General features: G+C 47.8%; 1 protein-coding gene across 1 annotated transcript in view; it reads left to right on the top strand.

Annotated features, from left to right (window-relative positions):
- The window catches only part of MBD2 (methyl-CpG binding domain protein 2), a 58121-nt gene that overhangs the window by 967 nt on the left and 29929 nt on the right, over positions 1-27225 (top strand). The gene's annotated exons all lie outside the window — the stretch shown is intronic.

Here is a 27225-nt window from a genome sequence, read left to right as displayed (position 1 = left end):
TTTGCTACTCTGGTCTCTTGGCCTCCCTTTCTGGGGTTCAGAGCAGCAGTTCAGCCTCTGTGCAGCCCTGTGGAGGTATGATAAAACTTCTGCCTGCAGTTTCGCTTGCAAGGGAAAAAGAACCTTTTCTCAAAGTTTCTAGGTAGGAAAAACAAGCCTCACTTCAACAGTAATATCTTTTCTTCCCCCTTTCTCCCCCTTCCGGCTTTGTACAACACATGCATATCCATAACTGCCAGGCGGAAAGCCCGGATCTTGCAGCCTGGCCAGTTGGAAGGGTTCGGTTTGTTTGGCAAGATCCATTTACGTCCTCCAGACTGCTGCCTGGAAAAGTGACCCCCCCCCGAAAGCAAAGAAGTCTGCTTTCTCTGCCCTGCCCTGGGTGTGTCTGGACAGCAGGGGCGTAGCCAACTTACTGCTTTTCAGATGTTACAGACTACAACGCCCACCACTCTTGACCACTGGCTGCACTGGCTGGGCAAGATGGGAGCTGTAGTTCAAAACATCTGGAGGGCACCCCATTGCCTACATCTGCTGTATGGAGTGGCATTGTCAGGGCTGGAGTCAGGCATAGGTCAGCAACGAAAACAACAAATTGCCCGAGACCAATGCCTAGTGCTCTCAGCAAGTCTTTCTAGGAGGTCTTGTCCCAATGAAGCATTTGCGAGGACTGAAGGTCCCAGCCTTCCCAGTGCCCACTAGGACTCCTCCTCTGCAGGGTATTTCTCGCACTATCTCAGGCTCCGCCTGTGCACAACCACCCTCTACTCTGTTTCGTTTCTCCGAGAGACCTGGGGGAAGGGAGCTGGTCACAGCAGCAACAGGCAACTCCCTGTCTTCTTCAGCAACCTGTCATCTCTGCTGCTTGCTCCCGCTCCTCTCCAGCCTCTGCTTCTGCCTTGGACTCTGGACTGCTCTCTGCCACAGCCTCTTCCTGCTCGCTAAACCCTGTTCCCTCTTCAGCTTCTGAGGCCGCCTCCTCCCAGTCTGATCCCTCTTCTCCCTCTTGACCAGTGACAGAGGAAGGGGGATGCGGAGGGTGCAAATCGTCCTGGGTGTCATCACAGGTGTGTGTGTGTGTGTGAGACAAAACGACAAAAATATGAGGTGTTTTTTTTTTTAATGGGCTCACAAAACTTTTTAGTTCAGTCAACAAATCTAACGAAATGTGGCTGACACTGGGTGCCACACTGCAGGGGCCAGCACTTACCACGGGGCCTGTAGTGTGCCCGAGCCACGCTTCTCTCCTGGGAGTGGCGTAGTGGCTTGGGTGCCTGCAGGCTCCGTGCTGCCTGAAACGGCAGCATGGGGCTTATGTCTGCCCACCACCTCTTCCTCAGCCGCCCTACAGCTGAGGGGGAGGCGGCAGAGAGGCTTCACGCAGCGCCTTCTCACCCATGCGCGGCTCCCCCAGCCCCTGGCTGCAGGACGCGTGCACCGCACCCAGCACCCGAGTGGCTAGTTACGCCGCTGCTCTTGACCACTCATTTTTGTCCCACCACCAATCCCCTGACTCGTCTTCCCCTGGGGATTCCCCATCACCCCTCTACGTCCACCCAGTCCTTGACAGACATTTATGTTCCTTCCTGCTGCATGCATGTATCACCCACCCAGGTGGCACTTGCTCTTGCTGCTCCTTTGGAACTGTTTGCCTCAACAGTGTGTGCTCCTTGAATGGGGTCCCCTCCTTGTGTCCCCTGCTTGCCACGATATGCACCACTGCCTTGAAGCAGCAAGTACAGCTTTCGCTTGCTCTTGCTTTGAGAATGTCAGGCGAACACACAGCAAGAGTAAGCGAGTGGGTACTGGGGTTCAGCAGGGACCCCTGACCATCCACTGGACTTTAATTTCTCTCGATATGTTCTGTTTGCCTGATGTGTTGGTCTATGGAATTACACTCTGTGAGATGTTATATGTTGAATTGTGTTTGAAATAGAAGTTACCTAGTCAAAACAGCCTGTTACGTTGTGTGTGTTGTTACCGGGGTTGAGGGCTTTGGCATGTGTCTCACAATACTGACCCCTGGCACTGGCCATGGCCTTATATATCTGTGTTATGTTACTTGAGCCATCGTCTGGTGGCATCTTGCCTTGCAGAGAAGGCTACACAGACCACTGTTCGAAATTCCCCAGGTGTCAGGCACATTTTGCAACCAAGTGAAGATGTTTTTTCTTCAGGTTTGGTGCCTGGCATCTGTACCATCTGGCTGGCGTGCAGAGAAATCTCTAGAGATTTCTTGTTGCTGGTTGTTTTTTTAATGTTTCAATGTGTTGTAAGCCGCTTTGAGATTTTTTCCCCTTTAAAAATAAAGTGGTATAGAAAAGAAAGGAAGAATAAGAACGATCAATTTCACTGCAAAAAAAAAGGTGATTAGACAATCTGTTGTGCTGACTGTAAAAAAGAAAAAGAAAAAAGGGTAAAGGTAAAGGACCCCTGGACAGTTAAGTGCAGCCAAAGGTGACTATGGGGTTGTGGCGCTCATCTTGCTTTCAGGCCGAGGGAGCCGGCATTTGTCCACAGACAGCTTTCCAGGTCATGTGGCCAGCATGACTAAACTGCTTCTGGCGCAACGGGACACTGTGACGGAAACCAGAGTGCACGGAAACACCATTTACCTTCCTGCCACAGTGGAACCTGTTTATCTACTTGCACTGGTGTGCTTTCGAACTGCTAGGTTAGCTGGGACCGAGCAATGGGAGCTCGCCCAGTCATGGGGATTCGAACAGCTGGCCTTCCGATCGGCAAGCCCAAGAGGCTCAGTGGTTTAGACCACAGCGCCACCTGCCTCCCAATATGTGGTGACTGTAACCTAGGTTTAAGGTGCTGTTTGGTGATCAGCTTATATATCTGAGCTTCTTACACTGCTACAGAAACACACCTGCCTGCCCAGTGCAAAAGGACAACTTAGGATGTGGCGTTCCAAAAGTAGTGTTACCCACTTATTCCCTGGTTGTGGAGGGCAAAGGGCTTTGTCCTCATGTCCAATTCTGCGCCTCAAAAGTGCGAGTACCTTGCATCCTAGAACCTTGCAGCTTTACCCACTCAGTCTGATGTCCCAGGCAGGGACACAAGGGGCATTGGTGGCCACCAGCTCGCATGGTTTTAAAAGCAGGCTAGACCAAAGCTATCAGTGGCTACTAGCCACAGTGTCCATGTTCTCCTGACAGCTGCTGGGAGTGACAGATGGGGACAGGGCTCTTGCACTCAGGTCCTGTTTGCAGGCTTCCCATGGGCATCTGACTCACCCTGGTGAGAACAGGGTGCTGGGGCAGATGTTCCTTTGGCCTGATCCAGCGGGGTTTCCCTTAACTCATTAGGTTAAGCTGGCACACTCCAGTTTGGAGCAGTGGTGTTGCGTTTGGAGCTGTCCTTTTCAGGCCTGGCGAAAGCAGGCAGCCTGTCTTCTCTCGTTTCCTTCAGAGTCAGAGAGAATGACACCTGGGCTTCTGTGATTCCCTCGTTGGCTTCTGTGGGCCAGACAGAGACTGGGCAGGCTGTTCCCCCATTTATACTGCCAGCCGGGAAAATGCCCCTAGAGATCATCTCCCTTGGAGCAGCAGGATTTTGACTTTCCTTGAATCTTCTTCCCCTTCCTGTAAGTCACCAGGTGACTTTCATAACCATTCCTGCCACACCCTTTTCTTACTTCTGCAGCTGCAGTAACTTTTCCTTTCTTTTCTGCTACTGTTACGCCTGTTGTTTCTACTACTACTACTACTACTACTACTACTACTACTAGTTACAGCTGCTGCATCATCGGCCTGCAGTATGTTTTTAAAACTTTTAATAATAATAATAATAATAATAATAATAATAATAATGATGATGATGATGATGTCATACCTCGGATTGAATGCGCTTCAGGTTGAGCGTGTTCGAGTTGCGCTCCGCGGCAACCCAGAAGTAACGGAGTGCGTTACTTCCAGGTTTCGCCGCTTGTGCATGCGCAGATGCTCAAAATGACGTCATGCACATGCACAGAAGCAGCAGAAAGCGACGCGTGTGTGCACAGACGTGCTGTCACTAGTTATGTTTGCTTCTAGATGCGAACGGGGCTCCAGAACTGATCCCGTTCGTATCTAGAGGTACCACTGTAATAATAATATTATTGAGGCTGTGAGTTTTTAAGCACCATGCTACAAGTTGCACAGAGCTTCACGTAACACTTTTTTGAAGGAAGGTCTTGGGGATTTGGTGGGGAGGAGATGCTTTAACCCAGGCATAGGCAAACTTGGCCCTCCAGATGTTTTGGGACTACAGTTCCCATCATCCCTGACCACTGGTCCTGTTAGCTAGGGATCATGGGAGTGCTAGTCCCAAAACATCTGGAGGGCCGAGTTTGCCTATGCCTGCTTTAATCCTTGCCAGTTGTCCTTTCATCTCTCTGTTCCCCAGTTTTTCTCCAAAGAGGGAAAAATAAGGTGGTAGGTGGGGGCACTCCCCCCCCATGGGAGGAAAAGCTTATGATGGGGGCACCTAATGTTTACAGCAGGGGTTGGGTATTGTTCACCCATAAGCCAGGGGCAGCCCATGGTTGTTTGGGGTCCAGCCTGTGACGTCTCCTTCAGCCCCTATATAAAAAAGCTCACATGCAAATTGAGTCTTTCCCACACTAACTGCTGCACAGTGGGGATTTTCTGCAGGAAGGGAAAAGGGGAGACACAACATTGGGGAGGGGGAAGGGAGAAAAAATGGGTGACCCACCACCAGCTCCACCCTGGCCCACTTCTGGCTTTTGCCCTGCCTTTTGGAAGGTCTTGTCTCTCTACATTTTACACACACACTTCCCCCTGAAGTATTTTTTTTAAAAAATGACTAACTCCATGTAACATCCAGTTTGACCTGAATGCAGGGAATGTGTCAGAGTATTGTAAGCAGATGGCCAACTATGGTCTACTCCAGAGGTGGAGAACAGTTTTCTAGTCACAGGTTGCTCCCTCTGGTAGAAGCATCAATTATATTATTCCCATTTACACCAAGAGAAAATGACTTACCAGAGGTCACACGAGGAATCGATGGCGGAGGCGAAACCTGAACTCAGGCCACCAATTCAAGTCTGTTTCTCGCTGTCTCTCTTGTTCCCCATTGTCCGGCAGGGGTAGGGAACCTCAGGCCTGGATGGGTAGGCCAGAAAACATCCCTCCAGATGTCCCTATTTGCCCTTTTTGGAGTTTCTGCAGGCCACGCCCCTCACCTTCCTTGCTCCACACCTTCCTTGAGTGTTTTGGGCAGACTGCGATGCATCTCTGAACTCTGATACTGACTTCTGCTTGATTGCTTGGACGGAGAAGTGTGTGTGTGTGTGAGAGAGAGAGAGAGAGAGAGCGTGCGCGTGCGCATGCGTAGAAACTAGCCAAAAAACATGCATAGGTAGCATTTACCGTATTTTTTGCCCCATAAGACGCACCGGCCCATAAGACGCACCTAGTTTTTGGGGGGGAAATAAAGGAAAAAAAATTTATTTCCCCCCCCCCAGGTGCGCTGCGCTACACCAGGAGCTTGGGGCATGCGGAGCTCAGCACGCCCCAAGCTTCTGCGTGCCGGCAAGGTCTCCACTAGTGTGGGAGAGCCGGGCGCCTCTCCCAGGGCTAGCGGACCCCTGCGCTAATCCAGAAGCTGGGGCGAGCTGAGGTCAGCGCGCCCCAAGCTTCTGCGTGCCGGCAAGCAGTCCGCTAGCCTTGGGAGAGCCGCGGGGCTCTCCCAGGGCTAGCGGACCCCTGCGCTACACCAGAAGCTTGGGGCGTGCCGAGCTCAGCGCGCCCCAAGCTTTTAGGTGCGCGCAAGCAGTCCGAAGCACGGGGAGCCCGAAGCACGGGGAGCCCGAAGCACAGGCTGCCGCCCCAAGCCTCACGCACCCGGTGGGACCTCCTGCCGGGCGCGCGAGGCTTGCAAGCATTCGCCCCATAAGATGCACCCCGATTTCCCCTTCATTTTTGGAGGGGAAATGTGCGTCTTATGGGGCGAAAAATACGGTACACCCAGTGCTCTGCCAAGAACTGGCCTTTGCTCCCCAGGAGGGACTGTGGTCTACCACTGCTGTACAGTTAGGAAAAGGGGAATGCTTTAATAGGATTCCCCCCAGCCAAAGTTGCCCTGAAATTCTTTCCTTTCCTTGGTGTAAGCACTAAGCTTATTAGCTTTTTGTGTGTGTTAAACCTCCCCCCTCCTGCTTCGGGCTTTTGCAGATTTTTGGAGTTTATGGCATGCACCTTGGAATTCATCTTAGCACACCAAAAACTGATGGTGGACGAGGGTTACTGCTGCTGCTTTGTTTTTTTATTTACTAATTAAAATGGTTAGTTGCTTTATCCTTGACAAAGGCGGCGACTTACAAAATCGGCCATACTCTCTTGCCTTGCAGCCAACCCAATTCCAACCCCTTCCTTGCATTGCAGGGGGTTGGATATAAATGGCCCTTGGTGGGGGGGGGGGAGTAAATGTATCAGGCCACTTTTATTTTTAAGAGATGCTTTCAGTCGCTTGTCACTAAGAGGAAGCCGTGAAGGCAGGTGATAGCCGCAAGCCCATGCGCCCCCAGGCTGCTTTGCATGTACAACAGGCCTATATAGCTGATGTAACAGCAGCTGTCTTTCCTGTGCATGGCAGGATATGACCACTCCAGGTTCAGTACTAGAGTAGTTAAGAGTTTCAGCATAAATAGGTTGCAGTAAATCAGAAAGGACTATGTGGCAGGAGCTAATCTGTCCTCCTCGCCTAGACACGGCAGCCAGCTCTGCTAGTGGATCTGATCTTGGTGAAAAGCACCCCAGGGGAGGGCATGCTCTTTATCAAGGACATGCCCTTTGGAACCACCACTGACATCGCCTGTAACTTTTCGAAGTGCAACTTTCCAAACTTGTGCTTGAACTTTGCATTTCCCTCCTCCTTCCCATTACTTTTTCCTTGTGTGCTGTGTTTTAGGTTGTAAGTCTGAGGTCAGGAACCATCTAAATACCAGGTTTTTTTGAAAGCCCTTCCAAGAGTCTTGCAATTTGAAACTGGTATTGCTATTAGTATAAAGGTAAAGGGACCCCTGACTATTAGGTCCAGTTGTGACCGACTCTGGGGTTCCACGCTCATCTCACTCTATAGGCCGAGGGAGCCAGCGTACAGCTTCCGGGTCATGTGGCCAGCATGACTAAGCCACTTCTGGCGAACCAGAGCAGCACACAGAAACGCCATTTACCTTCCCGCTGGAGTGGTACCTATTTATCTGCTTACGCTTTGACGTGCTTTCGAACTGCTAGGTTGGCAGGAGCTGGGACCGAACAACGGGAGCTCACCCCGTCGCGGAGATTCGAACCACCGACCTTCTGATCGGCAAGTCCTAGGCTCTGTGGTTTAACCCACAGCGCCACCCGCGTCCCATTGCTCTTAGTATATAAAGCCCTTAACAACTTGGGACCGTTTACCTACGAGATCTCCTTTCCCCACAAGGGTCCTCTTGACTGCCTCGATCTGTGCAATTGGCACTACTGCAGGTGACACATAATACCCATTCGGCTTTAGTGCCTGAACAGCGCCTGAACCTTGGAACTTCCTGCCTGTTGAGATCAAGCAGGCGCCACCACTGTACGCTTTTCGGTGCCTCCCCACGTGCTTAGAAAGTTGAGGTCATTTTAATCTGTTTCAGCATTTTCATTTGGTACGGCTTAAAGTAGGATCGTGAGTTCTTCTTGATTTTACTGTTTTGTCTTTTTGTAAACTGCTTTGTAGTGGGTGGGGTTTTTTTTAATACAGTCAGGCGGTGTGTAAAGTGTATGATATCAGCGGCGTAGCGTGAGTTGTCAGCACCCGGGGCAACGCAAGTAATTTGCGCCCCCTAACCCGGGGCAAGGCAAGTAATTTGCGCCCCCCCAACCCCTAACCTGCGAGTTGCCGCTGGCGCTGCCGCGCAAACAACGCTGCTTGCCCGGAGGAGGATGGAGGCAGAAGCAGCCACCGCCTGTGGCTGGGCCGAGGGGATGGCGGCGTCGGCAGGGTGCAGAGGCTGCCCGTGCCCGGCCAGGCGTCGGTGGCGGCGTCGGCGCTGCTGCAGCGGCTGCTCCTCCTGCGAGCAGTGAGCGGAGCGCAGCCACAGCGACGGCGGGGGGCGCGCGCGCTAGGGCGCAAGGCTGGCGGTGGCGGCGGGGAGCCCGGCGGAGGAAGGAACTTGTCCCTTCCCTCTGGACTCGCGCCCCCCCAGATGTTGCGCCCGGTGCGGCTGGCACCCCTGGCACCCCCCACGCTACGCCACTGTATGATATAAATAAATTCTATAAGTGAACAAACCTAATTTCAGTCTCTGGACTTAAATGGTCTGATGTGTCTGCTCCCCATCCTTAGGACAGCAATGTGTCATTAAATTATTTCAAAGTGTGGCAAGCAGGCCTGGTGCCCTCTGGCTTAGTCTGGTGAGCGAGATCCTAGATTTCTGCCCTAAAGTACTGCCCAGATGGCACCACTGTCTGGGAATGCAAACTTGTTAGGGCAAAATGCTCTGCCCCCTTCTTCTGAGTCAACCGCACTTCCATCCTGTTGGTGAGCTGTCCTTACTCATTCATTTTGTTGGTGTTTGAGAATCAGGCTGCACTTATTTGTTTGTTTGTTTGTTTGTTTGTTTGCTGGAGGTAATAGTCCATGCTCTTTTGAGGTAGGCGTAAAGGATACACATGACTTAGGCAGCATTAGATCCTCAGATATAAAAGCTAGGTGCAAAATGGCTCCTTAACCCATTTTGCCAAAATGTAATGTCTAGTTGCCGTTTTGGGGCAAGACAGTTCTAAAGTCTAATTTTTCAAAAGATGGACTGGCTGTGTTTGATTCTCGGTTAAACATCTGGTTAGTTCAGATGACAACCTTGAAGTAGGCTAGGCACTTTGAGAACTTAGGGAAGAAAAGTCCCTTGATCCAGGGACATTTCCCATATATATTGGCCTATTCCTACCTCTTTTAAAGGGTGACATGGATCATTCATAATGTAGGAATATTCTTCGCAACTGTGAGCAGGACAGTGGGGTGGGCTAAGTGAAGAAAAGCGGCAACAATTACCGTATTTTTCGCTCTATAACATGCACCAGACCATAACACACACGTAGTTTTTAGAGGAGGAAAATCCATAGGCATGCCACCAGTAGGCATTCCCTCCATAACACGCACAGACATTCCCCCTTACTTTCTAGGAGGAAAAAAGTGAGTGTTATGGTGCAAACAATACGGTAACTATAGCGCCGTTCACTGCTCTTGCTCAGGCTGCAGAAAAAAACCGCATTTTGGTTGCTAAAATTCATTCTGATTGTTCAGATAAAATGCAACGGAAGGATTCTGCAGGATGTGGTATTAATGTGTGAAAACAGTCAAGATCCAAGGATCCCCAGATGGATCTTGGCGCCCAGGCATGTTCCACTTGGTTGCAAGTGGCCAGTAGCCAGGTGCAAAATGTGCCTGGCTAATTTCTAACACTGCACTCAGGAGTGAACATAGATGTTATGCAGACCTCTCTCTGTGCCCTTGCCCTTATGTGACCCACAGACTGACAAACAGCACTTGCAGGAGAGTGGTGGAAAAGAGCATCTGGCAAGAGCTGCTCCTGCATTGCTTTCTGCTGCTGGTGTGCAAACGCAGTTGGGGTTCTCATCAAGTTCAAAGCGGGGTATGATAAGATCCAGATTAGCAGCACTAGAAGCAGTCTCTATATCAGGGGCTTCTGTTCCCCAAACTGGTTAATCCTGAACAATTATTTCTGGTCGCTACCCACTAGGATAGGGACGCAGGTGGCGCTGTGGTCTAAACCACTGAGTCTTGGGTTTGCCGATCGGAAGGTCGGCGGTTCGAATCCCTGTGATGGGGTGAGCTCCTGTTGCTCGGTCCCTGCTCCTGCCAACCTAGCAGTTCGAAAGCACGTCAAAGTGCAAGTAGATAAATAGGTACCGCTCCGGCGGGAAGATAAACGGCGTTTCCGTGCGCTGCTCTGGTTTTGCCAGAAGTGGCTTAGTCATGCTGGCCACATGACCTGGAAAAACTGTCTGCGGACAAATGTCGGGTTCCACGGTCAGTAAAGAGAGATAAGTGCCACAACTCCAGAGTCGTCCGCGACTGGGCTTGATTGTCAGGTGTCCTTTACCTTTACCCACTAGGATATATGCAGATGGCTTCAGAGGAGGATCCAGTGACAGGGAAAGCAAGTCCTATGAGGAAATATGTAAAGAACTTGGGATATTTACCTTGGAGGAAAAAAATGCTGAGAAGGGGTGATCATGATAACACACTTGAAATACCTGATGGACTGCCTCATCCCTCAGAGGAAGGAGCAAAGACTTGTCTCCTCCGCTGCTCCAGAGGGCAGGATTAACCCTCAGGGGCTGAAGTCACATGAGGGTAGGTTATGACTGTACCTTCTGCAAAACGTGTTAATAGTATGAGCAGTTTGGCGATGGAGTTGGTTGCCTATAAGAGTACAGTGGTACCTCGGGTTAAGAACTTAATTTGTTCTGGAGGTCCGTTCTTAACCTGAAACTGTTCTTAACCTGAAGCACCACTTTAGCTAATGGGGCCTCCTGCTGCCGCCGCGCCGCCGGAGCACAATTTCTGTTCTCATCCTGAAGCAAAGTTCTTAACCTGAAGCACCATTTCTGGGTTAGCGGAGTCTGTAACCTGAAGCGTATGTAACCTGAAACGTATGTAACCTGAGGTACCACTGTAGTGGACTCTTCTCTCACTGGAGGTCTTCAAGGAGAGCAGGGGGCAGCCATCTGTTTCTGATTTTCTGTCTCAGGGGTAGGTGACCTCAATTTCAGGGGCCAAATTGGGCCTCTGTCCCTCTCCACCTGGCCCTTGGGACACTAGACCACTCCCGTTTCCCAGCTAATCTCTTCACCAGCCTGCTTTTGCATGTCCTCAAACAGTGATAAAGCCTCTTTCTTATCTGATGAGGGATGGTGTGTGTGGATTTATACCGTGGCGTACAAAGGTATTGTACGCCATCTATTGCTCCAGTGGCGTAGCGTAGGGTTGGGGGCCTCAATGCAGAGGTGCACTTCTGTCACTGAGCTTCTCCATGCTAACCAGGAAGTGAACTCTCCAGACAACAGACTCTCCAGCCTCTTCTTGTTTTAAATCTCTGTGTCTGCGATCTCCTGGGTGACTCAGACACCATAAAGCAGTTGAATGTGCATGCGTACTCCATCCGTTTCGCTCCCTCCCTCTCTCCCAGTTCCGTACAGCCCTGGGCACTGGCAACCCACGCTATGCCACTGCATTGCTCCACCCACTTTATGCCTCTGCTCCCCCCATCATTACATGCCCCCCCTGAAATTTCCTTGTGAAAGAATGCAGTCCTCTGCATTCCCCATTCCTGCTTCAGCTTTTTTGGAAGTGCAGCCCCAGTCTCCTCTGTTGCACGATTGTAACTACATGATTGTACTCACATGAGGGAGAAATTTGTCCTGGGAAGATGGTAGCTTGTTCCTGGACCCCAAGCGCCTCCCCTCTTAGAAATCAGTAGTAACTGCTCAGATTTTCCCCCAGTATCCCAGGGCCTTTGTACTTCTTGGTTAGAACAACTTGGATGGCAGAGTGAGGCTCACTTTTCTTGCACACAACATTTGTTGCAATCGGTCAGTAAGTTTTTCCTTCTTCTTAAGTAAAAAGACTAGACAAAATTTCAGGCTTGGGCTTGAAATTTCCCTGTGGGTGCCAGACACCTCCTCTTCAATTTCACTTCTTCCCTGGATCACATTGTCTGTTGTGGCTGTCATGAGGCCTCATGAAGCGCCACTTTCTTCTGTACATTGAAAAACACACGGTTGCCAAAAGTGTGCATTGCCCCTGCATTGGGAAGGTGACGGGGACTGGCCACATGTTGAGTGAGAAACCCAGCTGATTCTGTGCAAAGTGTGAAATGGCCCTTTATTCCTTAGGTACTGTCTGTTCGAAATGATAGGCAATGGACAGAGTCAGACACATGCTCTTTTTACCCTGCGGAAGCTGAACTTGGGTGGGGAAGGGAGGAGATAATGCTGTTTGTATTGCAGAAATGGGTCATGACGCCAGACGTTCTTACAAATTCCGTGTTTGGGGGGGTGGAGAGAGGAGAGAATGGAAAGTGGTTTTACAGCCTTAATGGAAGCTCAGCATTAAATAACTGTGCTGCGAACTCCCCCTCCCATATCCCTGTGATGAAAACACGCCCAGGGGTGCTGTCCAGATCTCTTTTATATGGGTGATGTAGCCAAATTTCAGGGCTGTGGTCTCCTTTCCCCCTCCATCTTCTGTAAAGGTGGGGGAAAGGAGGAGATAGAAACTGTTTTGTAATTTTAGAGGATGCTATCAGTTCAGTTTCGCTTTATTGCCCAAATTCCTAGGGCTCATAATGAGCTGTAGCCAAAAGGCCATGCTATCACTTTTGTTTACTGTGCGCTGTTTGAGTGCATTTAACAAGCAAAGGCATTTAGCTTCCTCTCTCTCCCTGCTTCGCCCCCCCTTCTCTTCGGAGAAGGAATGTTTCATCCCGCTTGCTCTTTCACAACTGTCAGATTGTTTGAAAAGGCGCCTGTGCTGTGGCTGCCGAACAAGAGGGAGCTGACAAATGTCTGTCCAAATGAAGGAGTAAAAAAAGAAGAAGCAGAAAAGGAGCAGGTCTTTTGTCTCTGAACTATGTCTCACCATCAAAGCTCACTCTTCTCTCTCTGCACCCCCCCCCCCGCCGTTTCCGGGTTACTGCCTTTGTTTGACCCGGGGTGCCACCAGCCGTATGCAAATGTGCTGGCCGGTGATTGGCCAGCATTGGGCACCCGCTCTCATCTTTGCCCGTGGTGTGTGGCAGGCTGGCGAGAAAGGCTGCTTCGAAATGAGAGACCGGAATGATGTCCTAAGCGTGCAGGGATGCTAACATGCAGCGGTTGGCATGCTTTTATATTCCTGGCGCTCTGTTTAATGGGGAAGTTGGAGGGGCTGCAGGCCTCTTTGAGTGCTGTGAAATACCGTATTTTTTGCTCCATAAGACGCACCAGACCACAAGACGCACCTAGTTTTTGGAAGAGGAAAACAAACAAACAAAAAATATTCTGAATCTCAGAAGCCAGAACAGCAAGAGGGATTGCTGCGCAGTGAAAGCAGCAATCCCTCTTGCTGTTATGGCTTCTGGGATAGCTGTGCAGCCTGCATGCGCTCCATAAAACGCACACACATTCCCCCTTACTTTTTAGGAGGGAAAAAGTGAGTCTTAAAGAGCAAAAAATACGGTACTTATTCCCAAATTGCAGCAAAGGATATTGCACTCCTAAGCCTCGCTTCATTTCCCTTTTGCTTTATTTTCCCTCTTCTTTTTCTGTGTTGAAAAACCTCCAGCCATATAAGAGTTCCAGAAAGCTCGTTTTTTGGTCTTCAACAAATGCCTCGCTTTAAGGGTTGACCCAGGCATTAGGAAGGACGCAGGCCCTCTGCCACAACCAGTGGTTCCAGTGCTGAGTGTCTGGTTTCGGTAAAAGTCCAGTTCAACTTGCACCATGTCCTAATGCCACTGAGGCTTTTTAGACCTCAACCCCCCCAACATTTCCAGTGCACATATGACGTGCAAGTATTATTATCATTAATTAAATTCAGTGCTTTTTTCATCAAAGGGATGCAGGGGTATGCATATGCCTAAACATGTTGTGAATTTTTGTACTTTTGTCCATTTACTGTATTTTCCCCCATTTGAACTATAAAATGGTGATTTTCTTGAGTCAAAATGAGAGTACTCCTAAACATTTTATTGGGGGGGGGGGAGAGCCCTGATTAAATTTGCAAATCTCCCTACACCCGCAGGTCTCAGGGTGCTTTGCAACATAAAATCACAAAATACACAATAAAAAACAAAAACAGGAACAACCCAATAATCCCTCCGTTTTTAAACACATTTTAAAAGGGCATCAGTGAGGTTACTCTGTGGAATGTGCTGGCACACATTTTGTTTCACATGAAGAAGCTGCAGTGTCAAGAATAACACTGACAAACTGGAACGTGTCCAGAGGAGGACAACCAAAATGGTCAAAGGCCTGGAAACGATGCCTTATGAGGAACGGCTAAGGGAGTTGGACATGTTTAGCCTGGAGAAGAGGAGGTTAAGGGGTGATATGATAGCCATGTTCAAATATATAAAAGGATGTCACATAGATGAGGGAGGAAGGTTGTTTTCTGCTGCTCCAGAGAAGCGGACACGGAGCAATGGATCCAAACTACAAGAAAGAAGATTCCACCTAAACATTAGGAAGAACTTCCTGACAGTAAGAGCTGTTCGACAGTGGAATTTGCTGCCAAGGAGTGTGGTGGAGTCTCCTTTTTTGGAGGTCTTTAAGCAGAGGCTTGACAACCATATGTCAGGAGTGCTCTGATGGTGTTTCCTGCTTGGCAGGGGGTTGGACTTGATGGCCCTTGTGGTCTCTTCCAACTCTATGATTCTATGATTCTAGTGGGTGCTGATAAACTAAAGCAGGGGTGTTCGACAGGTCGATCGTGGAGTGTCCCTGGTTGATCATGGTCGATTGCAGGGCAAAAAAAAAAACTCAACACCTTTGGCTCATCCTCCCCCCAGAAAAGCTCAACAACTCTGGCCACTCCAATGGTTAGATCACTGCCAGTTTTTTTTTATAGTGGGAGTAGATCGCAGTCTCTTGGAAGTTGGATGTGCCTGAGCTAAAGGACCAAGTTAACCTGGCGCTGTGGATTAAACCACAGAGCCTAGGACTTGCCGATCAGAAGGTCGGTGGTTCAAATCCCCTTGATGGGGTGAGCGCCTGTTGCTCAGTCCCAGCTCCTGCCAACCTAGCAGTTCGAAAGCACATCAAAGTGCAAGTAGATAAATAGGTACCGCTCTGGCGGGAAGGTAAATGGCGTTTCCATGCACTTCTCTGGTTCTTAATGTCAGGGGTCCCTTTACCTTTAACCTGGAAAATCCTTTAACAACTTGGGACCAGGATATCAGCATCCTTGGGGTGGGCCTCAGGCTCACTGCTGCCCCCGAAGCAACCCAGGTAAGGGAGCGGCACAGTGTCCCACTGCCCCTCAGAGCAGAGGAAAACCAGTGGCAAATCTCTCTAGAATGCCTGCGAGTTGGCAAAGCTGTGTCGCCAGGCGGAAAGCACTGCCGCCCCACCTGGTGAAGTGTTGAGGCTTTTCTTTGAGAGGAGGCCCTTTCGGAGTCTCAGGCCCCCAGCTCCATCGTGCAGGAAACAGTGGGGAGTTTTGCCTCAGGTGGCAAAATGTCTTGCACCGCCCCTGGTTGCCCTGAGCAAGTCAAGGTCTACCAGCTTCATTTATGGGGTTGTTGGGTGAAAACACTGCCTTGATCACTTTGGAAGAAAGGAACAAGAGCGTGTGCGTGCGTATAATTTTATTTATTTATTTTCCATTTAATAATATACATTCACATCATTATTATCCACTTTACCTCCCTGGCTCTTTAGAGCCTATCAACTTCCTTCCCTCCCGCCTCATGGCTTTCAAAATTAACTTTGTATCATTACATTTTGTGCATTTTCCAATTCTAATTACACTCCTTACAAAATAGCTCAAAATTTAAATAAATATAGAAAGGTAGAAAATTTCCCATTACAAGTCTTCCAACAACCCTGCTAATGATGTTAATTGTTTACAATAATCTTTCAGATATCGTATAAATTTACTCCAATCCTTTCAGAATACTTGATCATGCTGGTTTCGGATTTATCCTGTCCGCTTCGCCAGTTCTGCAAAGTCCATCATCTTCATCTGCTACTCTTCTTTCGATGGTTCTTCGTGTTGTTTCCATTTTTGGGCGAAAATAATTCTTGCCTCAGTTGTTACACACATAAACAGTCTCTTATCTTCCCTTGGTATCTCTTCACCTGCTATACACAGTAAAAAGCTTCTGTTTTCTTAACAAAAGTTTTCTTAAGCATTTTCTTTAACTAATTATATACCATTTCCCAGAAAGCCTTTGCCTCTTCACAAGTTCACCACATGTGACAGAAGATACCTTCCCAGAAAGGAACAAGATTTAATTGGGCAAATAAATAAATATATATCCTGCTCTTCCCCTCTGCCTTTGAGGAGCACAGTTGCATTGTAGTTCCACCCCCTTCATGGCCCCCGCAATGGTCTCCCATCCCCAAGCTGATAAGGCCCAGTCTGTTTAGCTTTCTAGTCAACAAAATGTGTGTGCCATTTGATTGTAATAAAACCTCCAAGCAGTTTACAAAAAAGCTAAAACTGAAAAAGGAACATAAAAGAGCCTGCCAGATCAGGCCAATAGCCCATCTGGACTATCATTCCATTCACACAGTCGTGAACCTGCTACCTTGGTGGAAAACTGCAAGCACAAAAGCTTGGTCCTCTATTTCCTTGCCTATGTGCAAACTACCACTGAATAGTGCCACTGTATTCTGCTCTGGTCAGACCTCACCTGGAGTACTGTGTCCAGTTCTGGGCACCACAGTTCAAGAAGGACACTGACAAACTGGAACGTGTCCAGAGGAGGGCAACCAAAATGGTCAAAGGCCTGGAAACGATGCCTTATGAGGAACGGCTAAGGGAGCTGGGCATGTTTAGCCTGGAGAAGAGGAGGTTAAGGGGTGATATGATAGCCATGTTCGAATATATAAAAGGATGTCACATAGAGGAGGGAGAAAGGTTGTTTTCTGCTGCTCCAGAGAAGCGGACACGGAGCAATGGATCCAAACTACAAGAAAGAAGATTCCACCTAAACATTAGGAAGAACTTCCTGACAGTAAGAGCTGTTCGACAGTGGAATTTGCTGCCAAGGAGTGTGGTGGAGTCTCCTACTTTGGAGGTCTTTAAGCAGAGGCTTGACAACCAAATGTCAGGAGTGCTCTGATGGTGTTTCCTGCTTGGCAGGGGGTTGGACTCGATGGCCCTTGTGGTCTCTTCCAACTCTATGATTCTATGATTCTACCGTATTTTTCGCTCTATAAGACGCACCAGACCATAAGACGCACCTAGTTTCTGGAAGAGGAAAACAAGAAAAAAAATACTTTGAATCCCAGAAGCCAGACCAGCAAGAGGGATTGCTGCTTTCGCTGCGCAGCAATCCCTCTTGCTGTTCTGGCTTCTGAGATACCTGCGCAGCCTGCATTCACTCCATAAGATGCACACACATTTTCCCTTACTTTTTAGGAGGGAAAAAGTGCGTCTTATAGAGCAAAAAAATACAGTATTTGGAACAGAGCTTCCAGCTTGCTGACCTTTATTATTTTTGTTCTCAGAAACAGCCTTGCACAATAGACCACAGTTATGCCCATTTCAGAGATAGGAAGCTGAGGCTGAGAGGTTGTGACTTGCCCGAGACTGCAGAAAAGATTGCAAGGCAGACGTAAGTGTGTAGCGTTCAGGGCCATGCAAACTCAAAAGAAAACAATGCAAGTTTGGTTCTGGTGCTGATCTCGCTCTCCCCAGTCTCCTGACTATGATTAGGATATTGGGAGCATTCATGTCTTCCCTGAGTTGCGGAGATGGGGAGAAGGCAAGTGAAATGGAGGAAGAGGTTTTCAAAACTCTTCAGTTATGAAGGAAATCTTACGCAAGTCCAATAGATACAAGGCAAGTTCACAGTATTATTAGTGTGTTGCAATCTGGACTCATCTGCATTTTGTAATTATTTCTTTTAGGCTTGCAGTACATACTTTCCCCATCAATATCACATATGAGTTCGCCGTGTGGATGTGTGTATTAGGCTGTGTACCTGATACATCCCTAAGGCCATGTAGCACAGGAGCAATGGATTTCCCCAGCCTTCAGATATGAAACGCTGATTAAGTTTACAATCCCCAAAAGTTGGCTTATCGAAGCCAATGATCTTGACGGTTATTAAAATGTGCGACACTGCTATACGAAAACGATCTGGGTAGATCTTAGTGCTATAAATGTGTGGTGTTCATAGTGCTGAGAGCTTTACTCATTTGACTAATCAGTGAAAGCACTAGTTGATGGGGCCAATTTTTAGTGTGCAAAAGGTTTCCCTTCATATCTGTTTTTGTTTGAAGTGTGTTGCAAGAATATAAAGTGCGTTGCAAGACACATGTATATGGTATATGGCTTGTCACTGCCTTCCAGTTTTTCATCATTAATTAATTCCACGAAAAGGAGGATGACTGAGCCAGTAAAACTTCTTTAGGGAGCAAGATATAAATGGCAACTTGCTGGTAGTTGGAAAAGATGAAAGGCAGAGTTGGGAGTTGTGTGTGAACCATGAAGTGGGAAGCTGCAGGCTGCAGGCTAGGAGAGACAGAGCCATGCCTGATTCCTACTTGAAATTAAGGCTGCAGCTATGAGAGAAGCACGACCCTCTTGGGGTGTTAATGCTGTGAACCCCTCCATTGTAGGTTTAGGCTGCATATATGTGCAAGTTAAACTCATATCCTAAAGACACCACAGTCTCCACTGCCCCTCATTCCGAGGATAACGAACCCTGAGTAAGAGCCTGGAAGAGTTTGGGGTGGCATGCAACAATACTCTTTTGCGATTTTATCATGTGAAGCACGGGTATACAATATAATTGTAATAAATAATAATAACATAATAACAACTCAGGTCCAACCTACACAAGCTGCAATATGTGGTTAATATCATCAGGCTAATATCATCACCCCGAGACGGGGTGAGCTCCCATTAAAGTGTAAGTAGATAAATAGGTACTGCTCCGGCGGGAAGGTAAACGGCATTTCCGTGCGCTGCTCTGGTTTCGCCAGAAGCAGCTCAGTCATGCTGGCCACATGACCCAGAAAAACTGTCTGCTGACAAACGTCGGCTCCCTCGGCCAGTAAAGCGAGATGAGCACCACAACCCCAGAGTCGTCTGCCACAGGACTTAACAGTCAGGGGTCCCTTTACCTTTACCTTTGAGTAAACATGACAGCATTGCACTGTAATACTGCCACCCTGTATGCACTTAAGGTAAAGGTAAAGGTACCCCTGCCCGAACGGGCCAGTCTTGACAGACTCTGGGGTTTGTGCGCCCATCTCACATCTATTGGCCGGGGGCCAGCGCTGTCCGGGGACACTTCCGGGTCACGTGGCCAGCGTGACAACGCTGCTCTGGCGAGCCAGAGCCGCACACGGAACGCCGTTTACCTTCCCGCTGGTAAGCGGTACCTATTTCTCTACTTGCCCCCGGGGGTGCTTTCGAACTGCTAGGTGGGCAGGCGCTGGGACCGAGCAGCGGGAGCGCACCCCGCCGCGGGGATTCGAACCGCTGACCTTTCGATCGGCAAGCCCTAGGCGTTGAGGCTTTAGCCCACAGCGCCACCCGCGTCCCGACTTAAGGTAAAGGTAAAGGTACCCCTGCCCGAACGGGCCAGTCTTGACAGACTCTGGGGTTTGTGCGCCCATCTCACATCTATTGGCCGGGGGCCAGCGCTGTCCGGGGACACTTCCGGGTCACGTGGCTTACTGAGGAGTAAATTGATGACGCTCGGTGGATCTTACTTCAAACTGAACCTGCAAAGGTTTGCGCTTTGAGATCACCGCTTCAAACAAGCTTTCTAGGGATTAAGGGCTGTTTTACTTCTGAGTAAATGTGTTTAGGAGCCCCACAGCAAGCTGATTTGAGAAACTGCCGCTGAGCAGATTCTTAGTGTTCTTCAGTAAGGTTGAACATTTCCCACACGAGGAAGCTAATTTGTAGAGCCTCCTAATATGTAGAGAGAACTTTTGATGTTGGAATTCCACATGGGGGAAAACAGGCTATGAGCGGGTTCAGTCCCAGGCCCTGAGCAATGATGTCAGTCTTCTGCAAAAAAAACCCACACGCACACACAAAAACACATCCCCAAAAACAAAAAAACCCTTAAATGAAATGCAAACTAGACAGCTTGGGGCTTGTTGTTTGATGTGTTCTTCTGTAGACTCCAGCATCCCAAAGCTAAGGTCTTGATCTTGCAAATAATCTCTGTATATATTTAAATGCCAGTTGTGGGATGGTGCCTAGAGAAATATGGTGTGTATGTAGAACACAACTGTTTAGCTAGATACAAACTGGCATAGAATGTATAGGAATTCACATTATTACTCTTTTCCTTTTTCATACTTGGGAGCCATAGTTAGAAGCCACCTTTAAATGTTTTTCTTCTATGAATTATATATAGATTTTCTTTTTTAAAAAACCAAAGTCCTAGGCAGACTTTGGCAAAATACATAAAGCAGAGGAAAGGTTAAAAAGAACAAAGATGCCATTTATTCTAAAAAGGGGAGCTAAGAGAGGTGGGTATAGAATGAATATGGTAGTTTGCATTTCAGGCTCATCTCAAAAGCCTAAAATTAGTGTTGTGCTGAAATCTCTCCTCTAGTTTCTTAAACTGTCTTCTCCCCCCAGCTAGCTCTGTGAAAGAGGCTTCTATTTTCCAACCTCATTCTCAAGGCTTGTGAGGTTTTCTTTAGAACTTTGTTGGATATGGAGTCCTTATTGTTGAAAGGTGGACAAGGTCGTGGGGTATGAGTTTTTATTTCCATTAAGCGTTTCTCCAGCAGCCTGCTTGGCTTTCCTGCACTTCCTGAACTGAAAACTCCTCACGGCACAAGACCTCAGGGTGGCTGTGCACACACACTCCTGTTTACTCAGTGAACAGTGTTCTCCCACTGCTGGTTTGGGAAGCAGCGTGCACGCAGCTTTGGCCACGATCTACATATCCTGTTGTTTCTTATGAAATGCTATGTTTCAATGCATTGTATCCCAAACGGGCGCGTGTGGCACTGTGGTCTGTGATCAGAAGGTCAGCGGTTCAAATCTGCACAATGAGCTCCTGTTGCTCTGTCCCAGCTCCTGCCAACCTAGCAGTTCGAAAGCACACCAGTGCAAGTAGATAAATAGGTACCACTGTGGCGGGAAGGTAAACGACATTTCCATGCACTCTTGTTTCCGTCATGGTGTTCCATTGCACCAGAAGCGGTTTAGTCCTGCTGACCACATGACAAATGTTGTCTGCAGACAAATGCTGGCTCCCTCGGCCTGAAAGCGAGATGAGTGCTGCAACCCCACAGTCACCTTTGACTGGGCTTCTTTACCTTTACCTTTTATCCCAAACCAGCTTTGCTCCGAATTGAGCAAAAGAACAATCTCGCAGCGCACTGAGCTAGTAATGTGTAGGCAGCCGATGTCTTTGACTGAGCTTTAATTGAAATTGAGGAAACGTGCTTAACATGTGCCTGAAATCTGTGTTTTGCTCCAAGAGGGACAATAACCAGCAGTTCCAAATTTCACAGAAGTGGATTTTGCTGAAACATTGCAAGGGGGTGGATTGAATGACCACTGGGGTCCCTTCTGTGTTTCTATATATGCTTGCTTATTTTGTTCTTGGGGGAAGCTCTTCCCTTTAATCTTTCTGCTACCTTAAACCCGCATCTTTACTGTAACTGTAAATTTTGCTAATGTGTGTTACAGTTCTAAGGTGTCGTTAGTCTGTAGCGATTAACACTCCCAGTTGCTTGTTACTGAATGCAATTGCTTGCTCTGGGCTTTTAATTATATGTGATTTAAAAAAATAATAAACTTTGCATAGTGCTATTAAGAATTCAAAGCACTTCTCATGCATTATCCAGTTGTAACCTTTACAGAAGTGCTGTATTAAGGTCACCTAGTTCATGGCAGAAGGTGAAATATGGCGTTTGACAGTTGGTCAGCGTAGATGGATTATTTGCACCCTCACTTCTGCCAAAAGACTGATATCGATTCATTGTAACGGTAATACTATGCCTCCCTTTGATCAATGGATGGAAGATATGATGACTCTTGCAACATATGAACAGATTGCTTTTAGACAAAGACTGTATATGGAAAAATATAATGATACTTGGAATGCATTTACAAATATTATAATGCCTTGTTAATAATTGTATACTCATTGGAATAATAACATTAGATACATACATACATGTATACATATACATACACCGATATATATATATATATATATATATATATATATATATATATATATATTTGCTTTCGTAGATTTTCACGGGTACAGGAATGCAGGTTTTGGTGTCTTCGGGTGTCTTCCCGTGTAAGAGTCTATATATATAGACAGACGTGGATGGCGCTTGGGTAAAACCTCAGCGCCTAGGGCTTGCTGATCGCATGGTCGGCAGTTCGAATCCCCACGGTGGGGTGCGCTCCCGTCGTTCGGTCCCAGCGCCTGCCAACCTAGCAGTTCGAAAGCACCTCCGGGTGCAAGTAGATAAATAGGGACCGCTTACCAGCGGGAAGGTAAACGTCGTTCCGTGTGCTGCGCTGGCTCGCCAGATGCAGCTTGTCACGCTGGCCACATGACCCGGAAGTGTCTGCGGACAGCGCTGGCCCCCGGCCTCTTAAGTGAGATGAGATGAGTGCACAACCCTAGAGTCTGGCAAGACTGGCCCGTATGGGCAGGGGTACCTTTACACACACACACACACACACACATATATATATATATATATATAATATATAATATATAATATATAATATATAATATATATATATAATATATATATATGTATATTCCAATCAAAAATTGATTGACTCATCACCCATCTCCCATCAATCACCCATCTCTTACTACCCTCCTGAGAAAAACCCCACCCTTCCACTATATATAAAGGTCTGGTGACTTCTGTTTCAGTGTATCTGAAGAAGTGTGCATGCACATGAAAGCTTATACCCAGAATAAACTTTGTTGGTCTCTAAGGTGTTACTGGACAATTTTCTTATATATTTCGACTGCGTCAGACCAACACGGCTGCCTACCTGAATCTATTACTTATGTATATCGTACTTATATATAGTACTGGGTTACAGTTTCAAGCACCTTTTTTGTTTTCCCCCTTCATTTTTTCACTTTGTGTCCCCTGAAAAGTTTCAATGTACTATAAATATATTTTTTTTAAAAAAGGCATTGTAACTCTGTGAGGGGTAGACATCAGTGCCCAGAATTCTCCCTGCCCCCCCATTTTTTTGTGGGGGGGTACACTTTGAAGGCAGTTTTAGAAACTCAGATATATAAGCTCCTCAAAGCAAGGTTGCAGTTGCCAAAACTGAATGTCTAGTTGCCATTCTGGGGCAAGACAGCTCTAAAGTCTTATTTTTCAAATGATGGACTGATGGTGATTGAGTCTCAGTTCAGCATCTGGCTGGTTCAGATGACAACCTTCAGCTAGGTTAAGACCTTTGAGAAGAAGAAAAGTCCCTTGATCCAGGGATATTCCACATGGCCTATTCCAACCTCTTTTTCTTAATGGTGAAACGGACCATTCTTTGCAACTGTGAGCAGGGCAGTGTGGGGTAAGTGAAGACAAGCTTCAACAATAAGCTATACCGTTGTTCACTGCTCCTGCTCAGGCTCCACAGAAAAGGCATTTTGATTCCTGGAATTCAATCTGATTGTGCGGATAAAATATAACTGATAGAATTCTACAGGATGGGGTATTAGTGCATGAAAACTTAATGACCCAGCGATCCGCAGGCTTGCACCTCCAGATGGTGGAGACATCATGCGCCCAGGTATCTTCATGTGGCCGCAAGTGCAAAATGCTCCTGGCACCTGGCTAGTTTTGAACACTGTTTGAAGGCATTGTAAAGGTAAAGTGTGCACTCAAACCCGGTCTCTTAGCTCCTACACTGCGCCAAACCACACTGCAGCAGCCCATTTTTTCTCTCTCTAGGGTGCCCAGATGCAAGACAATTCAGTGGTTGAACAAAAAACGGGAATTTTTGACAGAGGTAAAAGCAGCTGCTTGCTTGAGCTTCCTTTTTCCCCTGCAAGACTGTTAAAAGCAGGAATGGGGAACCATTTTCAGACCGAGGGCCGCATTTCCTTCTGGGCCAGCTTCTGAGGGCCAGAAGTGGGCAGAGCAGTGAATGCACCAGCAAAAGACCAGGGACTTTTAACAGTTGCACCATTGCTAGCCTCAAAACAGTCGGCCGGCACGTGTGCCGTTGTTGCTAGTTGAATGTGATGAGTGCTTTTCATGATCTTTGCAGTGAAAGGTAATCTGAGCTTGTTGCACGGCAGCGGGTGTGTGTTTTGACTCTTAGGTAATGGGGTTTGGCAGTGGGGAAGCAAGCCTTCAAGTGCTGTTGTACTTGACGAAGTTTCCCTTTCAAGCTTGGTTCCCTCTGACTGAGCAAATCCTTCACTTTTATGTATTGGGTTGTGCATTCCAAGCTGCAAAGGCGGCGTCTGGAAAACCTGCTGTCAGGGGCGTTGCAGCCAGGGAAATGGAGCTGGGAGCTGGTGCCTACCTGTCCCTTGTCAACAGGCTTGTTTGCCTTCTGACGCAGTTGTGCTGTGCAAACCCGCTGAAAGAGATGAGATTGCAGAGGTGTTGTTTAAGGCGACAGGGTGTGCTGTGGTGGCTTCCTGGTTGTTTGAAAAGCAGCAACTCTTCCATAAAGGCCCGGAGGTTCTTTAGAGGGCCTTTTTGCGAACCTGGCACCTTCCAGATGTTTTGGACCACAACTCCTGTTATGTACTGAGTTGAATAGGATCCAAAATGCAGCAGTCTGATTGGTCCTAGAACAATAGGATTCAGAATGCAGCAGTCTGATTGGTCCACAGGAGCCACCCAATCCAGCTCCAGGTGGAAGTGAATCCGCAACCTGATTGGCCTACAGGAGAATCCCGGAATTAGCCAATCACGTGGGGCCCATTGTGTAAATAATGTATATAAAGCAGACATTCTGGGGGGAACTTCCATTCCTCCTCACCACTATGAGCTGAATAAAGAGCATGAAATCCACTCTCGACTCTGAGTATATTTCAACTCCCATGAGCCCCAGTGAAAAATGATTGGTGCTGCTGCTGCTGATACAAGGATAGGCAGTGCTTTTTTCAGCTGGACCGTGCTAGAGCGCACTTCTGGCGCCTCTTCGATGGGTACCATTTTGGACCGGTGCTGCTCCTGCCCACTTCCTGCCTTTACGAACTGCTGAGAAGCCCAAAACAAATATTTCAAGTCGAAACAGAAGCTGGCCGGCATGTGCGAGTCTACACTTTTCAAAGATCTGTGACTCCACCAGGCTTCTAGCTGCTCCCAGCCTACGGAGCAGGGCCAATTCATATTTCTTTTTCTTCAATCCTTTTGTGTAGCAGCTGTGGCCTTGAAGCTTTCTAGCCAAGCCTCTACCATTGCACGAAGGCCGTTCTGAGCTGCCGTAGCCACCCACTTGAATCTAAGAGAACGAGGGCTGCAGGGTGTGTGTGTGTGATTTTAGCATAGTTGAATGACGCCCTATTTGTGGCAGATGGAAGGTTATCTATCTTGTGTGTGGAGGAGGAGAGATAGTATGACTGGTCTTTCACATTAGGAAATGATGTGTCACCCACATGAATGAGTGGCCTTATTAACTGAGGTTGGTTCCTTGACTAATTACAGTAGTAAGAGCCACCGTGTAATTTTTTAAAAAGTCCATCTGAACAGAGTATCTCTTTTCAAGTGGTTTTATTGGGTGGACTTCCTCTTCAAGCCTTCTTCTGAAACATTGGTTTTATAAAGGCAAATAATAGGAACCTGGTTCTTAAAACAGGCATTTAATCTTTTTTTTTTTAGCAGTATTTCTGTCCATGTTTCATCCAGATGTTCTGAATTTTGCTAGATAGTTCTACTTCCTCCACACAAACCCCATTCACATCTGCTGTACTTCTGAACCTGTTGCAAATTATTACCGGGTTCCAGCGAGCTGTGCCGTCTGATCTATGTTCCCGTTGCAGGGCCTTCACCCTTCCAAAATGCGTGGAGACGGAAGGAACTTGTAAAAGCATCCAGAGAGCCGGCATGCTGCAAATGGTTAGAAGCAGGTGCTGGGGAAACCTTTGGCCCTCCAGATGTTGCTAAACTACAGTTCGCATCAGCTCTGGCCAGTGGCTGTGCATGCTTTTCTTTTTTTTAAATTGCGCCAGGGGGCCTGTGAAACAACAGTGGCTTTAGTCAGCAAAGGAAACTAAGAGAAAACTGCTTTACGGTTTAGTTATACAGTGGTACCTCGGGTTAAGTACTTAATTTGTTCCGGAGGTCCGTACTTAACCTGAAACTGTTCTTAACCTGAAGCACCACTTTTGCTAATGGGGCCTCCTGCTGCTGCCGCACTGCTGGAGCATGATTTCTGTTCTCATCCTGCAGCAAAGTTCTTAACCTGAAGCACTATTTCTGGGTTAGCGGAGTCTGTAACCTGAAGCGTATGTAACCTGAAGCGTATGTAACCCGAGGTACCACTGTATATTTAAGGAGACGTGTATCAGGAACCTGTAAGTGCAGTTTTAATTTCGAAACGTCTATTTTAAAGCGCCGCCACTTTCATTCTGAACCTTTTGTGTGAGCCTAGGAATCCTAACGCTCTGCAAAAAAAGAGTCACACCACTTCAGCTCACTGGAGCCACGTGGCTTTGTGGAAGCTTCAAAGCCGCATTGCAAAGAGAATACCTGATCTCTGGGCATTTGCCCTGAAGAACAAGCTTCTGAACTGCGTTTGAAAAGGCAGAATCCTTTTGTATGCTGTCAGATGCCTGCAATCTTTTTGAGGACCGTTTTAGCCAAGCTGCAAAGGTGCAAGAGGTCTTTGATGAGAATGAGCACGTCCAGTAGCGTCTGTAGGCAGGTTCGCACAAGTATTGATCCCTTGTCACTCAGCTGCTTAGCACTTGGGGCTTGATGTACATGCTCATTGTTTGGCAGTGGCACCATGTGTGAATGAGCTGTCGTGGATCTTATGCACCAGCTCAATGGCAGCATTCCCCCCCCCCCATCAGTGCTTACATTCAGTTGGCCGTTGTCAAGTGGATGAAAACTGGGTGATGGACAAGAATGTGTGAATGAGGTCTTGATGAATTTTGAACATGGCAGCAATCTCCATTAGGAAGTGTCTCAAATAAACTGTGGGATACCCCGGAGGGGGTCAAACAGTTCCTCCCCAAAAAGTGAATTGGATTTTTTTTGCTATATTTAACTACTGTATCTGGCAAGGGAGCTTAGGCTGAGAGATGGTGATTTGCCATCCACCCACTGAGCTGCTTGGTTCAGTAGAAACCAGAACCTGAATTTCTCACGTCCTACTCACGTCCTGTTCACCGCAGAGCAGGGTTGATTGCACATTTCATGGCAGCCAGCTGGCTGCGTTTTTGCCCTGGTGTTTCCTGTGGAGACCATGCAGAGTGCAAAGGAGTGGTGCATGTTCCCCTAAATGCACATTAGGCGTGTTCCAAGGACACACTGGTAAGTGTGTGTCTGCCTTGCCCTTACTGCAAAG

Source organism: Podarcis vaucheri (assembly GCF_965113315.1).
Source record: "Podarcis vaucheri genome assembly, chromosome: 11".
In the NCBI taxonomy this organism is placed as follows: domain Eukaryota; kingdom Metazoa; phylum Chordata; class Lepidosauria; order Squamata; family Lacertidae; genus Podarcis; species Podarcis vaucheri.
The sequence above is the reverse complement of the archived record's forward strand: the minus strand, read 5'-3'. Positions and strand labels throughout refer to the sequence as shown.